Source organism: Cynocephalus volans, chromosome 8, assembly GCF_027409185.1.
Source record: "Cynocephalus volans isolate mCynVol1 chromosome 8, mCynVol1.pri, whole genome shotgun sequence".
NCBI classification, from domain to species: Eukaryota; Metazoa; Chordata; class Mammalia; order Dermoptera; family Cynocephalidae; genus Cynocephalus; species Cynocephalus volans.
Genome location: NC_084467.1, coordinates 42540660 through 42553530, shown reverse-complemented (window position 1 = coordinate 42553530; position 12871 = coordinate 42540660). Strand labels below are relative to the sequence as shown.

Genomic DNA, 12871 nt, shown 5'->3' with positions numbered 1-12871 from the left:
GATTCTTTCCTCTGTTTGATTAAGTCTGCTGTATTAAGTCTGCTTTCTATAATGTTTTGCAGTTCAGAAACATATTCTTTATTTCTAAAATTACTATATATATATATATATATATTTTAAATTCTCTTTGTCAGATTTCTCATTCTGCTCCTGGATTGTTTTCCAAATGTCATTTAATTTTCTATCTGTATTTTCTTGTGACTCTAAACATCTTTGAGAGGATTATTCTGAATTCTCTGTCAGGCATTTCATAAATTTGCTGCTCTTCTGGATCCATTGCTGGTGCTTTGTTGGTTTCTTTTGGTGGTGCCATATTTCTATGTTCTTTCTTGATTTTTGTGTCTTTACATTAATGACTGCACATTTGAGGAGATGACTCCTCTTCCAGTTCTTATAGTGTTCTTTGGTGGTATTATATCTTTACTTCTCAATATCAGAACTTTGTCTGTGTTTTTTTACATTCTGTGGATTAATGGCAACTGCTACCACACTTTTTTTTTTTTTTTTTTTTGGTGGTTGGCTGGTGCAACTGCCACCACTTAAACCCTTCATGGAACTAATTTGCTGTGCTGTGGTTAATTCCCTGATGGGGGAAACTTCCTGTGGGGAACAGAACTTAAACTCTGTGCCTGAGCTAAATTGCTGCCTTGCTGTTGTTTCTCAGGCTGGGAAAAACTTTTCATGCAGAATGAATTTTAATTGTCAGTCTTTTAGTCACTTCTGGGTCATGTGGGGGTCAGCACAAATACAACTGGGCTGTGTGGAAATTCTGGCCTAGGGCTAAAATGCAAACTGTGTCCCCTGCAGCTCATCTCAGTGACTGGTCTCCACTGTGTGGTACATGTGCTGATCAGAAAGCAGATCAGCTGCCTGTGGTGCTCTTTAATACACCCCTAGTGGATCAGCCCCATCATCCCCCACCACAAACTTTTCTGTGGGGCAGGCCCTGCACAAGTCCCCCATGAAGGCTCATTGACTTCTGGGTGATTCCTTTCTCCCATCAACTGTGGCCTCTCCCTCCTGTGTGGGTGCAAGGGAAGCTTGTGACCGGCTTTGCTGTCCTGGGAAATTAGATAGTGCACTCCAAAGTGATTTTTTTTTTTGCCAATGGTAATGGCATTCTTTCCCCCTGAAGACTCCAAGTAATTTCATGCAAAGGGCACTGCTGTAGCTTTGATGTCTTCAAGTAGCTGCTCCATGTGCTGGTAGCTGCTCCATTTGCCGTGCTGCGACAGCTTGGGGGGCATCTATGGCTTGGTCTGGTAGGGTTGATCCCTCTTCCTGCTTGCTGTGACTTTCCATGCTTTCATGGACTCAGTGGGTCTCTCCTTTTCCTCCAAGTTCCAGGATGACAGTTTTTGTGTTTTAATAGCTCCAACTGGATCTCTTGTGGCAGGGAATGATGCTCGGGGGTTGTCTGTTTCTGCCATCTTGGTGACATCAGAAATCAGACCAGAATTCTTATCTTTTTATTTTGCCGTAGATCCTAGTGTGTTGTCTTAGGTCTTAACCCTGACTAATCCTGAAGTGTTATTTTTTTTTTGTAAAGTTGCCAAAAACTATGCTCTATTTTTTTAGAGGCTTTTTTTTTTTCTTTTTGGTAGTCGGCTGGTACTGGGATCTGAGCCCTTGGTCTTGGTGTTAACAGCACCACACACTCCCAAGTGAGCTAATCGGCAAGCCCTTTTAGAGTCTTTTTACTAAGGTATATAGCTTTCTTACCTGTGGATACCTAGAATTTAGTAAATGTTACTTGACAGAAAGCTGAGATTATGTTTGAGGCCCCCAAATTGCCAGGGAAACCTCTCTGCTGTTCTTATTTGTTGGCTCTGGGGATACGAAGCCTATTTTCAGGTTCTTGCTCAGAATTGAAAATATCCCCGGCAGAAGTCTACTTACCTCTTTGAGGTTCTCCCCATTGCAGAATCTTAAGCCATCCTGTTCTTGTTGGTGCCTGTGAAGAAGCTCTTCACAGCCTTGAAATAGATTCTGACAGTATTTTTTCCAGCATTTCTATTTCTTCTTAGTGAGACAGTTGGTCTCCAGGCTACTTCCATCCCACCTGGAAGCAGAAACTTTTGAACATCTTATTGATGGGAATACTTTTTTCCCCCATAGTTTGGATTTTAAATTTTCCTCTTTGCCCAAGCCTGAGCTATTGTCTTCCACTGTTCTTTCTTCCTTAATCTCTTCTCTTTTTGTTAATTATGGTAATAGCTGATTCTCTTATGCTTATAGATTTAAGACATTGTAGTTATCACATAATACATCTGCAGAAACTTTCTTTTAATGCCATTTGGGACTTGTATGAATAAAAGTTAAAGCTGAGGTTTGGATCATTTCTTTTTACTTTTTAATTTCCTTTGATTTGTCAGTTTATGTTTCTCTCTCTCTTTTGCTTCTAGCTTTAAACCATGGATAGATAGGATAGATACTGTCTTTTCTTACTTATTGGCATTAATTCTTTTCTTGTTAATACTTGTTATTCTTAATAGTGTTTGATCATTGAAACTTCATTTCAATAGGTTTCCCTAAGTCTTCTAGGGGAAGTAATATGGAGGCTTCCATTCTCTTTCCAATCTGTGACTTGGAAAGTCTCTCCTTTCATTTGTCAAGTCCTTAGCAACTTGTCAGGAAGTTTGTCATATGGGAAAGTATCTATTATGGTCTGAAGAGTTTGAGACTCTTGCTTCTACATTTAGAGGAGACCATTTTACACAGTGTCTGAAGAATTCGGGCTCTAGAACTCTGAGACAGTACCTTTCAACTTGCAAATTAGGAAGAGGGGTGTGTCACAAGCAAGAGGCATCATTATTATGAAATTGAGGAGTTTGTATGAGTTATGTACTAGTTGTGAAGGTAAGCTCTAAAGGAAATGATAGAATGCATATCTTATCGTTAATAGCCCAGGTTTTGGAATTGGATAGCCATGGATTCCTAGCCTGTCTTTATGGCTTACTAGCTGTTTGAATAATTTACTCAACCTGAGTTGTTTCCTCATATATAAGTTAGGGATAATAATATGTTATACAGTGTTATCAAGATTGAGTGAGATAGTAGGTATAAGAATTAGCAAGGTGCCTGTCCTGCCTTCTAACCTCCTTTTGTTTGTTTTTATCTCTTTCACATGAGAAGCTTTCCTCAAATGTGTGGTGGTCCTTTATTATCTATTCACACCTCAAGAGTGTGTTCTGAAAAACTACTTGAAGCTCTTACGGCATAGGCTGGGATTATGAAACACAGGGATTTATTCTCTCTAAAGTAGTTTGACTTGATTTTTCTTGGCGGACACCCAGGTGTTAGTGCATGAAGTTATTTTCTCTGAAAGCCATTCAGGTTCTAGGGAGGAAAAAAAGGATTCTTTAGGTTCCTGCCTGATGGGTGGGTGTAAGCTTTTCTGCCAGTGTTCTAGTGTTGGTTGGGGATAGGGACTGTGGATCTCACCTTTCAGAATGCAGATTTTTACTTAGCCTTATTTTCAGTCCAACAGTTCACCCTTGTCCTCTTCTGGGCCTGGTTTCCATGAGTCTGAAATATTTCTGTTTCAATATCTCTAGAGAATATACCTCTTTTCTCTCAAGGAGGTGAAAGAGAGAGTCGGTCACTTCACTGTGTGAAGATGGAGTTTGGGAACTGGGAGATCTAACTTCTTGCAGACTTTAACAAATTCCCTTAGCTTTTAGCCCTTTGCCTCACCTCCTGTGGTACCTGTGTATATCCCATTCCTGAGCCCTTCTGCAGGACAAATCAGCTAATTTCTCATAAGTCATCTCTGCAGGCAGTTGGTTTGATCTTCTTTCACTCTAAGTAATAGACCATTTCTTATTGCATATGTGGTTCAGGGATATAGATATCTTCTGTTACATTAAAGACACAGTTTGTGATTTAGTAATTTGTTCTTGGTTTTGAGTGATTAAAAAGAAGAGTAGAAGAAGGCAGAAGTGTTTTCCCAAGTCAGTCTAAAACTGGAAGTCCAGATATGTTTAAAAACTTTATTTGCAATGTGGAGAACTGACTGGAGAGGGTTCATAATTTATGTAGGAAGGCTATTTAGGAGACTATTGCAGAAGTCCAGTGATAAAGAGAAATGTGCTTGGTCTAGGGTGGTGAAAACAGGGATATGAAAAAAGTGGGTGAATATATTGATAGTGATTTATTTGGATCTAGGGAATGAGAGGGAAGGAGGAGTCTAGGATGACTATTTGGACATCGATTTGGTAGTACAATAGAAGGAATATAATACGTATAGCATCTTGTCCTTTCTCTTGCTTTTTTAGTTATTTAGGAGGGATCAGAAATAGACAACTAAGAAGTTAAATAACATTATGAGACAAATAATAGTATAAGGCAGAATAGAATTAAATGTAAAGCGACTGTTGCAATCACTCAGAAGAGAACAGAAAAAGAAGTTTTTCAGCTGCTTCATATATGAGAGACTTTAAGCCCCAAAGGCTTAAAATCTCAGTCATCTTTTGGCTTTTTCTCTGTCACATCTCAAAATGGAATATGATTAAGTGTAAAGTATGTCTCTCAGATTTTTTGTTTTGATGCACTAATTACAGTAGTTTTAGAAAGGCAATTTGCTGCTGGGCTAAGCATGAAGAATTAAGAATTGATGTTGGACAATTAGAGAGTGGCATTGATTTCATTCTGTTATCATATGCTTATTTAAGGGAAAATCTAGCTTATGTTAAAAAAAGCTTTTTATTGACCTATATGATTTTGTGTACTTATTTACATGCCTGTGGTATTATAAGCAAAATTCCCTCTTTGTTGTATTTGAAATTGAATGGAGAAAAAGATCTAACTTTATTTATTTATTTAATTAATTAATTTTTTAGAAATTTATTTCTTATTTTTTAACATTCTAAGATGTTGTGAAGCAGTTGGGGGGGAGGGAGAGGGAAAAGAGGAGGAGAATAGGGTGGGAGGAGGAGAGGGGAGTTGTGGTTGAGGCCTGTGGCAACCCCCTCATTCTAGCAGGGGAGCACTAGGAGCTTCCAGTGGTGGCTTGGTGGTCATTGCTGGGCTGGATGCAGATGTCGGGGGTGTGTGGCTGAGGCCCTTGGCAACCCCCACCCATCTCGGGAGCCTGGGGTGCTTCTGCTGGCAGCTCTGTGGTTGTTGCTGGGCTGGATATGTGTGTGTGGGGGGGTGGTAGGTGGCTAAGGCCCTTGGTCCCCCACCACCTCAGCTCAGGAGCCTGGGTTGCTTCCAGTGGCAGCTTGGTGGTTGTTGCTGGGTTGGATGCGGATGTTGGGGTGGCATGGCTGAGGCTCCTGGCCCTCCCCCAACTCCGTCTTGGGAGCCTGGGGGACTTCTGGTCCTTCTAGGTTTTATAGGTGTTTTTTGGTGGTATTAGACCTTTACTGGTTAATATCAGAACTTTCTCTCTGATATGTGGGTTTTTTGTTTTTTCTTTTAGTTTTGTGTTGTATTATTTGCTATTCCCACCACTTAAACTCTGCACTGGAACTAATTTGTTGTCCTTTGGTTACTTCTAAAATGGAGAACTTCCTATGGGAACCAGCACTTGAGCCCTATAGTTGAGCTAAATTGCTGCTTTGCTGCTGATTCTCTGGGGAAGGCTTTTTGTGCAGGTCAGCTTTTAATTGTTGACCTTGTAAGCACTTCTGGGTCCTGTGAGGTCTGGTACACCTGGGTTGTGTGGAAACCCTGGTCGGGGTCTGAGTGTTTTCAGCAAACTTTATATCCTGCAGTTCTATATTCCTGACAAGTCTCCACTGAGTGGTCCTGTGCTGATTGGAGGGCAGATCAGCTGTCCATGCTGTGCCTCAATGTTCCCCTGGTTGGCCCATCTCCCCCACCCCACCGTACTCTAAACACTTCCCATGGGATGGGTCATGTACCAATCCCTTACAATGACTCACTGGCCTCTGAGCAGCTCCTTTTTTCAGCTGTCTGTGGCCCCTTGCTTCTATGTGAGTCCGTGGGAACCCTGTTAGTGGTCTTGCTGGCCTGGGGGCCACCAAGGCCCTCTTCTCCCCTGCAGCCTCCAAGCAACTTCGTACAAAGGGCACAGCAGCAGCTTTTGCCACCTCTTGCTCTTTGTGTTCATCAAGGCCAGACTTGAAGTGGTCAGGGCTCGAAACAGTCCGAGTGATCCTTTCTTTCTCTCATCGTGGCTTCTCCTGTCTTCATAAACTCCGTAGGTCTCTTCTTCTCTTCCTCTGAGCTCTAGTGGCCCCAGCTTGGCAATTGTTGCTTTTTAATAGTTGTAAATTGGTTGATTGTGGGAGAGGGTGACACTGGGTACTCTCTATTCCGCAGTCTTGATCGGAAGTCCAAATTAAGGAGAAGATCTAACTTTAAACGCTGCTAGGATTGAATCATAGTTGTTAATATCAGGTTCTGACATTTCTGTGAAATGTGGCTTATATAATGAGAGAGATTAGATGACTCATCAGGAGTCCATGGTCTGGTCCTTTGCTTTGCAGACTTAAATATTTGATTTTTATCTGTTATCCATCAGTGATAATGTTCTGGGAAATGGATTCAGAGTAACAGATTCACAGGAGACTGATATGTTAACAAGAATATTAATTTATAAAGGGATAGACAATTTTACATTGATCACAACACTTGTAATCACTATTCATTTTACATTGATCGTGACACTTGTAATCATTATTCAAATCATCTTCTTCCTGGTATTATGATCCTTAGGAAACCAGTTTTGTTACAAGAACATGGATGGGTAAGCATGGAAGCAGAATAAATATCTGGATTTGTTTAGGGGATGGTTTGCTCAGGCTGTGGTAAATAGGGAATTATTCCTGTTTGGATATTCATGCCATCAGTTCCATCACTACTATCTTTTAGTATCTTTAAGATATCTTTATAGTAACTCTTGGACAGTAATAGACAAATTCTTACTCTCTGATTCTTCTTTTAGTGTATTACATGAAGAGACTACTTTTAGAAACTTACTTAAGGCATATATTATTATGATTATTTTGATTGATACTTACCTCCTGTTACTGATTGATAGTTTACTCTTCTTGATGAAATTTGGGAACAACCCAAACTTTCCCAAGACTGTGCTACAGATTCTTTTCCTTTTTTGATGTTAACACCTTGATGAAATTTGCAAGGTTGAAGTGGAAAGATTGAGCACTTGGGTGTTTTGGTGTGAGATTCAGATTCTGGTTCTGCCCCCGAGTAGCTGAGCAACTTGGACATGCTACTTGATCTCCTTAAGCTTAAGTTTCCTCATCAGTGTTACGTTATCTTGTAAGGGTAATGAGAGGACTATGAATTAATGTGTCTACAACACCTGAGCAGTGTAGAAGAAATGTACTCATATAAAATTCATCCATCCATTTATCCTTTCAGCAAGTGTTAATTGAGCCATCTACTATGTGCCATGCAATTTATGTGCCAGAGTTTTAACACTGACCATGATAGTCATAATAACTGCACTCATGGAGTTTACAGTCTAATGGGGAATAGAGGCACATAAACAGGTAATTATGATACTATGTGATAAGTGCTGTAATAAGTGAAAGAAGCATTTTTATAAGTGTTTCTAGAAGTGCCTAAAATGCAGTGTCAAAATATTTAAGGCTTTTTAAGGCTTGAGTCTCCCAATTTACTAACAGTGGCTGATTCATTTCTGTTAATCGAATTGAATGTGTGTACAACTTATATGAAGGAAATGTATGAAAAATAGGTCATCAGAATTCAATTCTACTGTGGCTTCTACATTTCAAGTTTTTTGTTTGTTTTTAGAAAAAATGTAAAGTTTTAAGAAAAACATGTGAAGAAAAGTTATTTTGTTTTGAGGAGATAAACCAATTTTATTGTCCATCATTATTTTATACAGAAATCTAGAATAGATTTGTGTAGAAGAAGCAAATGAGTGCAGCAAGAGTAATTTAAATTTCGTATTTTTCTCTGTAATATTAAGACGATAACCATTTCAAAACAAATGTGTTTGACTTTAACATAGGTTTTGTTCACTGGCTAAAGCCTGCCATAAAATCAAGGCTTTCAGTGTTTGTCTGCTGTACTGGCTCTTGACAAAATTTTGAGGTCTTCAAGAAAACTAATGTGCTACTGGTGCTCCAGGGCTGTGCTGAGCTTCACCAACTCATCTGCAAAAGCGTTGTCCACCTCTTGGTCTGCAAGGAAATCCATTAGGTGGTCATAGAAGGCCCAGTCCAGGGAATCTGTGCTGAACGTGGAGTTTGTGTCCTTCCATTCAGATTCACTGGTAGACTGAAAGCTAACTTTCCTGATAGAGAAAATGTCGTTCTTAGCTTTCTCTTCTTGTCCAGCCTCATCCTCTGGATAGTGACAGTCCAGCACAAGGGTCTTCTTTCCATCATTTTTTATAACTTCATCTGCAAAGTTGGGAGTTGATGACAATTCAGGCTCCTGTTCGTCAACCTTCTTCCCTTGTGAAGGGCATCATCAAATGTTGGTGGGATGCTATTGTTAATGTTGTTAATGTTGAAAGTGACAGTCATCTTTTCCCCAGCAACTTTTCACACTAATTTAGCTTCTGTCCCGTTCATTTCCAGCTCCCAACTTCCAGACATCTTATGCTTCTGGATTTTCTTTTCCTTCTTAATCTCATCACGCAGGAATTCAACAAAAATTTTGTCTCCTTCAGTGTGCAGCATGCTGCAGCCACAGCCACAGGGTCTGTGAGGCCACAGGAGGCCGGGCCACCTCGCCAACCCCAAGCACACACTCATAGCCTGAAGGGCCAGGCGCCAGCTGCAGCAGCTATCAGAGCGTTGGGGCAGGCATGGTGGTGTGAAGGCCGAGGATGGCGTGGCCCAGGGAGCAGGGCACAGAGTGAATCAGAGGCAGCCTCGCGGAGCTGGCGGCAGCATGTGTGGATGTGAAAGACAACCCAGGTCAAGGCATCCCCCTTAAGGAAAGTTATTTAAGAAACTGAAACTGGGTCAGTGATTGACTAGTATTTTCTAGTATGAAACTGCTGTCTGTCAAAATGTGTGTGTACCTGCACTGTGGCACTGTTTGGCATTTACAGGCATTACAAACATGTGAGTAGATTGCATCAGTGTAGAGTAATATGGCAGCTTATTTTGAGAAGTAGTAGAGACATGATTTATTTTTCTTCGTACACATTGCCAGTGTAAACATCTATGTAGGTTGTTATAACCAGACTAATGATGTTAAAAAGAACAATACACTAAGCTTGGTAAACTTTAAAATAATATAATTCAGTAATCATTTTTAACAACAAAACTTTTATACTGAATTAAGGTGGTTTACCTGAGGATACCTAGCTGGGAGTCAGGTGATAGGCAAGGCTCTCTTATCACTGTACCTGTGGTTCTCAAACTTTAATCAATGTAAGAATCACCTGGGATACTTAGTAAAATGTAGATTCTAGAACCCTGCTTCCAGAAAGTCTGATTTAGTAGTCTGAGGCAGAGTCTAAAAACCTATATTTTTAACAAGCCTCTCAGGTAAATCAGATATAGGAGGGATGAAGACCCCATTGTAAATAACACTTTAGTATACCATGCTGCCTCCTGTGCTGTCTGCGGTAGTGACTTGTCTGGTTGCAGCTCAAGCCCTTCTACCTCCATCTTTCTCAAGTTGGTGGCCTTTTTGAAATTGTGTTGTCCTCACCATTGAAGCACTGAAAATAAGTCTTACTCTGTGTGGTGCCTTAGGTCCTGTAAGTGTTCTGCATTTGAGTGTCCCTTGGATACATCTGAATTTTCTCATAATGTGGGGATGACTAGCCTATCACTCTTTTCTTTCATTTTCCCTAACAGTTGTTAATTTTTAAATTTTTCTCTGACATAAGCTTATACTTTAATAAAAGTGAATTATTTTTAGTTTCTTAACATGAATGTTCTTTCCCTCTTTTCTTTTTTTCCTCTTTTTCTTTTTTCTTCTAAATCTAATTTGTTGAGATCCCTGTCCTTTCTTTCTTTCCCCATACCGTTTCATTCCTCTCATCTTTCATGTTTGTTTCCCTTACCAAACTTATGAACTTCTTAAGTTGGGAATATAATAGGTGCTTAATAAATATAATGAACATGTGAGTAATGAATCTTGAATTTTCTAAATATTAATTAGTCAAGTTTAATGGATGTTTTACCAATTCATGAACAGAAATTTTTCTTAAGAAAAACAAGACAATAATAAAGGCAAGATTTAGAATAGTGGTTACCTTAGGGGTGAAAGGGAGGTGATTAAGGAAGTAGCATCCACAAGGCTTCAAACATATTGATAATAATGTATTTTTTTAGTTGGATTGTGGGTATATTAGTTTCAGTAGGTATTTGGAAACTGTTTATTTTTGCTCAAAATAGGGGAAAACAAAATATCACCCTAGTATTTATCAGGACAATTCCTAATATTTATGGGAAGCTCTCTGCACTTTGGATGGCAAACCCCCAGATGAAATCCAGTAGGAGATATTTTAAAGCACAGTTTTGATGAGATAGGTTAGGAATTCTCAGTGCAACTAAGCATTAGTAAGGGCTTATCTTAAACAGGATTTTGAGAAATTGTAATAAAATGTACATAACATTTAACTATTTGAAGTGTACGGTTTTGTGGTATTAAGCACACTCATTTTGCTGAAAACCATTACTACCATCCATCTCCTGAACTCACCTTCCCAAACTGAAACTCCATGCTGATTAAACAACATTAACTCCACAGTCTACCCTTTCCTCAGCCCCTGGCAATCACCATTCTACTTTGTGTCTTTATGAATTTGACCACTCCAGTACCTCATTTGAGTGGAATTATACAATATTTGTCCTTTTATGCTGGCTTATTTCACTTAGCATAATGTCTTCAAGATTCATCCGCATTGTGGGTAGCTATCAGAATTTCCTACATTTTTAAGGCTGAATAATATTCTTTTGTATGTGTATAACACATATTATCCATTCGTATGCCGGACATTTAGGTTGTTTCCACCTTTTGGTTGTTATGAATAATGTTGCTATAAACATTAGTGTACAAATATCTTTTTGAGACCCTGCTTTCATTTTTTTTTGGTATATACCCAGAAGTGGAATTATTGAATCCTAAGGTAATTTTAATTTTAATTTAAGCAGAAGCGTTATACAGTTTTCATTACACAGCTAGTTTTGTGAGGTTACAGTGGAGGAACTTGGAGGAAGTTGCCTATATCTACAACCTATAGAGAGAACAAGCTGGAAACCAAGCTAGCAAGAGACTATAAAGAACAGAGTGGAGACTCTTCCTTAATTAGTCCTTGTTCTGTGGAGCCTGGGAGAATTCACCTGTATGGTAGTTAGTATCTGTTGCAGCTACTGGACTTGTCACCAGAGGGATATTACCGAATCACTAATATGGTTTGTCATCAAATAGAATCTTTTGTTTTTTTTACCCTCCTCCCTTTAAATTCCCCATTACACCTAAAGTCCTCTGTATTTATTGTAATTTCTCTTAGGTGTCCAAATGTTTTTTGTTATGAAGACAGATTTTTTCCTAGTGCATGCACAATGATTTAATTCATGTGTATACTAAAGATGCATCATTTAATTCCTTTGAAAAGCATTTATTACTACTAGTTATACTAGATATATTTGAAGTTATAGGTGATAGAGCTACAAAACTGAACAAGACATCATTCATATCTTGAGGAGACAATAATATGTAAGGATACAGTGTGTTAATCATTATAATTTATATGTATCTCAGGAACTTTGAGATATACCCAATGTCCTAAGAAAACACAGGCTAAGTAATTCTTTCAGGGGTTAGAGGGTAGGGATGGTTAGGGAAGGCTTTATATAATGAGGAATCATGACTAGCAGAAAATAACATAGGAAATAACTTGAGCAAAAGGTGGGGGTAGTTTGAATGTGCATTAGATATGAACAGATATCTGTGCTGTGTACTTGCAATAAAATGATGACTACATTTCAGGAGATCAGAATATATTAGGGGAGATAGAAGACAGGTATGTAAACAAAATTATAATATAGTCTGACAGATTGTCTAGATGTTGTAGTAGAGTGATAGAGAGAAGGACCTAGATTACCAGAAATAACGCTCCAATTATAATTTAGTTGGATAGCTGGGATTTGACTAGAACTCCTAAGACAAATGATTTAATGTAGGATTTATATTATATACATTATGTGACTTTCTGTAAAGTGAGGTGAGTTTAAGACAGTACTGTACAATACAAATATAATGTGAGCCACATATAAAATTAAAAATTTTCTAGTATTCATATTAAAGTAAGAACGGATGAATTAATTTTAATAATATATTTTATTTAACTCAGTGTATCCAAAGTATTATCATTTTCACATGTAATCAACACAAAAATTATTAATGAGGTATTTTCTTTGGTTTCTGTGAAATCTGGTGTGTATTTTACACTCAATGCACATCTCAGTTTTTATTAGAAATATTTAGCCAGTGACTACCGTATTAGATAGCACAGGTTTAAGGATTCTGTTAAAAGTAATTAGAATTTCCAGAATAACTTTAAAAAATATTTGTAAGTACTTTTCTTTTTATAATTATAGGAGGATCTTATCTTGTTCATGGTAAAGTAACCAACTTCTGTAACATAGAATGAAATCATTGTATCGGTAGGATTTATTGGAACTTCAAGAGTGATGCAGTAACAAAAGTTACCTTAAACTCTTTGGAAATTCATATTTCCTAATTTCCTAATGAAAATTAGGTACTTTGGAATTTTATTAATCAAAGCTATGTAGAAATGTCATGGTTTATAATTTGTAAGGATGCTTGAAGAGCTGTTCTGAAAGAACTGCTTATTGCACTTAAAAACCTTGTGATTATTAACTGGCTGTAACAGTTGGCTCTCATGAGGCACAAATGTGCTTTGGAGAAACTGATG

General features: G+C 38.4%; 1 protein-coding gene and 1 pseudogene across 1 annotated transcript in view; one reads left to right on the top strand and one right to left on the bottom strand.

The window, feature by feature from the left end:
* FAF1 (Fas associated factor 1) overlaps positions 1–12871 on the top strand; it is a 516326-nt gene that overhangs the window by 28651 nt on the left and 474804 nt on the right. The gene's annotated exons all lie outside the window — the stretch shown is intronic.
* On the bottom strand, positions 8014–8723 carry LOC134383236 (complement component 1 Q subcomponent-binding protein, mitochondrial-like; annotated as a pseudogene).